The following is a 5,750-nucleotide window of genomic DNA, read 5'->3' as shown; positions in this document are numbered from 1 at the left end:
GAGTTACGATAGAGGGAAGATAATTTATAAACAGAGTAAACAGCAAAGGGCCTAAATAACTGCCTGAGGCACTCCAGATGTCACGTTGATCATCTTGGAAACAGCGTTTTTGAACAAAACCCTCTGAGATCTACCAATCAAATAACATGAAATCAAAGTTAACAGATTATTCGGAAACCCGAGCTGATCTAATTTGAATAAAAGAAGAGAGTGGTTTTCAGAGTCAAAGGCTTTACTAAAATCTGTATATATAACGTCTGTCTGCAATTTTTTATTGAATTCATCTATTACAATAGATGTCAATTCGAGATGGTCGATCTTCGCTTAACAAAACCATGTTGACGCGGAGATATTAAAGAGGAGCACAAATGTTGCAAATGAGAGAAAATAATGCGTTCAAATATTTTAGGAGTTGCAGTCAATTTGGAGATTCCTCTATAGTTCTGAACATTAACCTTCGCACCCTTTTTGTGGAGTGGAATAATAAAAGAATCTTTCCAGATAGTTGGAAAAACAGATGATGAGATAGACAAATGAAAAAGTTTAAGAATGGGTTTACAAATAGTTCGGGCACAAAACTTAAGCACACACTAAGGGAGTCCATCTGGCCCCGGAGAATAGGTCGGCGTTATTGTTTCTAAATCACTTAAGAGAGAACTTTCGGTGATTACTGAAAAAAAAATACAATTAGCCCTGTTTAAGTGATTAGGGTAGCTAGAATTAGACCAAGAAACAGGAATTCGTAGATGCCTGAATAGGGCTTAATCGTACAGATAATGGCAATACTGAAGACTTTCGCTTAGCATTGACAAAGTTATAAAACTGCCTCGGATCCTTTGAAAATTCAAATTTACATCGGTTCAAATGCATGGAATAGCAATGACTGTTAAGTACATTCAAATTAGTACGAGCCACCACATATCTTGAAAAATCGGATGGCCTACCCGACTTTTTGTACTTTTTATAGAAGTTTGTTTTAGGTTTCTAATTCTTTGCAACTCATTGGTAAGCCAAGAAAGCCTGTCTTACTTAGGAGGAAAACTATAAGGAACACATTCACAGAAAAAAGGGGTTAGGCCATAGTTCCGTAGCACTTTCAATATCCAAGCAATTATATAAATTTGTCCAGTTATATTGTGAAATCAAGTTGTTGAGTTTGCTAAAGTCTTATTTACGAAAGCATCTACTTTTAGTTGGAGAAAGTAAAGGAGAGAGGGTATCAACGCAGGGAAGACAATTTGTAAGTTCTAATGTGGGATGATACTGGTCTTCTGGCACAACTATAGGGTCAATTCTAGACACCGTGACTTCAGACGGATCTAAAACAAATACAAGATCTAATTGTCTGTTTAGTGAATTATGTATAAAGCTAACTTGCCGTAATAATAATTCTAACAGACCGTCAACGAAGTCATGGTCAGATAAAGGGGTAGAGACAAGTGAGTCAGTAGAAGGGGACCAAGATATGTCAGGGAGATTGAAATCACCCAAAACAATCAAAACATCCCTTTCGGAATGATGAGATAGAACAGTTTTTATTGCAGACAAATGTTGCTCATAAATTGTTAAGTCGGATCTAGGTGCAATATAAGAACAAGTTACATAAATAGAAAAAGATTTCAAAGAAACTTTAACACCAACGAATTCTATGTCATTTGGATTAAGAAAGTATTTTCTCTCCGATGTTAAAAAAGAGGTAACGGCAATCAAAAAACTTATAGAATTTAGTACATTAAATATTTCCGGAGGAGCAGATATTTTAAATGAAGATATCCTACGAACATATGGAAATTTAAAATCCCCCACTGTGATGTTTTGAGATGGGAATTCCTGTTGTATAATTTCCAAAACATCTGCAGATGTGGTTTCAGGTGTTAAGGGAGACACAAATAATTGCTTCCTATATGGAACAACCGAGAGGCTCTTTCTTCCACCACCAGCAATCTAAACATCGTTCGTCTGATTATCGAGACTAGGGACTCCTATAGAGCTAACTTCACCTGTAGGCACAGAAAGCTCCGTAGTGTTTGACCCCTTAGGCTGACTAGCAGGAACAGGGACTCCTCCAGAGCTTTTGGTACCTATGGTATTGCTGGGAGTGAAGCTTTAGGTCCCCCAGCGCCAGTAGAAACCGATAAGTTGCGATTTGGAACTGATGCCTTTACTTAAACAGATTTTGAAGGAGCGGTCTTTTTGCGTTTGGGTGACCCTACTGACATATTTTTATTATCAAGGTCCGCCTTAAACTCTTTAAAATCAGCAACTACGCTCATAAGTTGATCAAACAGTTTCATAAAACGATCATTGGTCAGCGCAACATAGCCATCCAAATCATGGTCTATTTCAACGCATGAGGCACAAGTCCACGAAAAAGCAACACGCAGATCAATATAGTCTTTTACTCTGCACACAAGTCCAGTACTTTTCGGATGTATGACTATGTTGCAGAGACGACAGTAAATAAAATCGTCATTAGGTGACGATCCAAACTGACAATCCTTTTGGAACAAAAAAGAGCCATTTTCAAGTATTTTGAGAAAACAAATAAAAAAGTTATTTATTATTTTTTTATTATTTATTTATTTATTTATTTGACACTGGGATCAAACAATTAAAATGTAGACACACAAGAACACAAAAGTATAAGAGCGCGTAGAGACTACGTGAGTGAGCGCGCGACAGAGTGGCTGTCGACTGAGCGTGGCTTGCGAAACCCAAACAAAATATGCACGACATCAGTTTAGGCGACAAGAAACGGGAGAGAGATTACAAGAAAGTTATGGAAAACAACAACAAAAGCTATTGAAACAAATGCACCACAGCGTACAGAAGTTACAATAACGAAATGCACAGACTAAAAACAGAGTTAGGTTTTGTTAAAATTTCTACAATAAAATAGACAATTAAACATAAACAGACGATTTAAAACACAAGGACGGCTGCTTAAGTTGGACTATGTCACAAAGCAAGGCACCAGTATCACAGATATTAATGACAAATTGACAAAAATCACAGTGCACAAGATAAACACAACCGGTCACAAGCGACGCTAAATCGATTATTTTGGAAAATTGTTTTTCGGTTTGCAGTCCATAATATCAAGTGCATATTGACCGGTACAAAAAAAATGTTTTTCTTTTTACCCTTAGAAGTTTGAACTGGGATCAAGCAGCATCTTAGGTTTTATAAATGATCTTTTCATGATTTTTTCATTTCGTAAAATAATATCTAGATGTAGATATTCAGGAGTTACCGTGTCATAGAAGTATTTATTTTTCACCCTAATTTTTTTGAGATGTCTGGGCCATTTAGAGGACATTTTGGATATTTAGGAATGTTGAGTAAACATTTGGATGCTCTACGGATGCTCACAGAAAAATTTAATTTACTAACACATTTTTCACTAAGAGCACATGACAAAAATCCCCCTAGAATATTAATTTTAAAACCTTTGTACTTAAATTCAATTTTTTAAATTTTTTTTTCAGAGCTCTTGCTTTACATGATGTGCCCGAAAACTTAAATAGAATAAGTAAATATACTCAAGGGAGTGATGATCAGTTTCGAAGTTTGTCTGGTATAGTTGAGCCACATACCCTAGCTGAGGAAGAATACGATTATGGAGATATTACTGGATATGCTTATGAGAGTGTTCAACTTCCGAGTAATAATAACTTAGTAAGTAAGGTCAGATTCATATTTGGGAGAAAATACTTATGCGCCTATTCTTTACAGCATGAGTCTACATCTGGAATTATGTCAAAGTTACTCGTAACTGATTTGTATAAAAATAGTAAAAACGGTGAGTGTCAAATAAATATAATCTGGTTAATAGCTATAATAACTTTCTTTTAAGGATACGAAAATTTTCAAAGAGATTCCACGTCTCATTACGAAGAAAATCCCGAGCGTCTAAATTCTTTAGCCGATCTATCGAAACATAAGAGAGAAATAAACTTTAAGGACATTACGGATATTGCACTTACAACTTTGGCTTTTTTATCGTTTGGAATGTTTACTTTACAAGTGCTGATGTGCATAGTTATGGTAACTACAACATTTAAATATTATTGATAAGCCTATACTAAAGGAAAATTAAAAAGAATGATTTAATCTATCTCTTATTATGTTTATTGTACTGTATGTATCTAAGCGGTAGAAAAGTACAAAGTATAAGCTCATCGGTAGAGTTTCATCCTGGGAATAACAAGTGATAAATCGACCATGTTATATACAAGCCAAACAAAAAACTAAAAAAAAATAATTAAAAAAATAAATGAAAAACCGTTAGCAGATACCTAATAACAAGCCAATAATAAATCCAAATCATATTTCGTTATCATTTTATTTTTAATTTGGGTAATCTGAGCACAAAGCTCAAAGCTAAATGAATACTTTTCGGCCAAACCAAATTCTACGCTTGACAGACACTTATTTCGGAACTTGGCCACAGTAGAGAACAAAAACTTAATAAAAAATTTGTTCACGTTTACGACAACGGATTTTTCTAAAGGACAAATAAATTGATTCGAGGGCCTGCCAGGAGCAGCGGAAGAAGCTTCTGAGCTGAGAGCACTCTCTATATGAGGGTATCTTTCCAAGTAGAGGAGCAGTTAAATAAACAATCCGAAGCCATGTTGTTAAAGTCTAGTACCAGTGATTCGATCAACAAAATAGGAACCGGATAGCCAACTCAACAGACCAAGTGTAACAAATGTTCGAGGATAGCTTACTTTTCACGGAAATTATGAGACAATATAACCGGCATAAAAATGGGCTCCTTAAGCGACGCCAAGTTTGGAGCTGCGGCTGTGCTCAACGTCAGCTTGAGTTTCACTGCAGTCCGATGAGCGTCCAAATCCACTGAAGGAGCACCAGCAAGCACCTGCAGTGCCACAGTGGACACTGCGGCATACCGGTATGCATCCTAAAACGATGGACCTCTGGCATGAGGAGTTTTAGGAACTTACCCCTCCTCGCAACTCTGTAGCAGACCGAGGCACCGAAGAATGCACAGGGCACTATAAGTCCGCTGTAAATCCTCCTCTTTGCACGGGAGCCTAGCCCCCAATTGACTTGAAGCACCCGCGCTACCCCTGCGGCAACTCCAGCCAGCCGATTTCTGAGCTCCAGCAAACCGTACCATTGGTCTCCTTGTGCATGAAAGCTTTCTTTTCAGCAACATGATTGCTGTCTTGCTGGATGACTCCCTCTCTCCAACCTTATCTCCTTAAGCTCTCACGATGCTCATCAAGTGATCGCCCATCCGCTCCAGATCTCCACGGGAATTCCCGTCGACGAAAAGTAGCAAGATATCTGCATACGAGCTCAGGTCACAATGTGGCTCCAAGAGCTGAAGCAGCACATCCATCAGTAAGTTCCAAATATATGAATGCTTCCATTTCAGCCGGAGAAAAGGCGTTTCCACAGCTCTATTTCTCGACAGCCAACGTCGACAGTCGATCCAGCATAGCATTAACATAGATTCCGAGTACTCTCCTCCCACGACTGTTGGCAACGGTGTTTTTAGCGTGCATCCATGCATCCTCCATGCAGCGTCCAGGCCGAATTCCAAACTGCCATCTGCAGTCATTCAGTAGCACATCCTTCAGTCAATTCACCATGATTCCTTATGTCCTCCTCCTATCCTTATCAGGCCCCTTTACCAGCGGTATTACTTTTACTCCTATGGTTTTTGCTCCTTTGTCGTCCGGATAAGCATCTTATACTGGGTTGAAAGAAGCCTCAGT

General features: G+C 38.0%; 1 long non-coding RNA gene across 1 annotated transcript; it reads left to right on the top strand.

Annotated features, from left to right (window-relative positions):
• The first annotated feature begins 3,491 nt into the window (after window positions 1–3,491).
• On the top strand, window positions 3,492–4,602 carry LOC139352698 (uncharacterized). Its single transcript, XR_011603923.1, has 3 exons — window positions 3,492–3,678; window positions 3,736–3,802; window positions 3,857–4,602. It is a non-coding gene; the product is annotated as an uncharacterized lncRNA (long non-coding RNA).
• Window positions 4,603–5,750: the final 1,148 nt, after the last annotated feature.

This window comes from Drosophila suzukii, chromosome 3, assembly GCF_043229965.1.
Source record: "Drosophila suzukii chromosome 3, CBGP_Dsuzu_IsoJpt1.0, whole genome shotgun sequence".
Classification (NCBI taxonomy): Eukaryota; Metazoa; Arthropoda; class Insecta; order Diptera; family Drosophilidae; genus Drosophila; species Drosophila suzukii.
The sequence above is the reverse complement of the archived record's forward strand: the minus strand, read 5'-3'. Positions and strand labels throughout refer to the sequence as shown.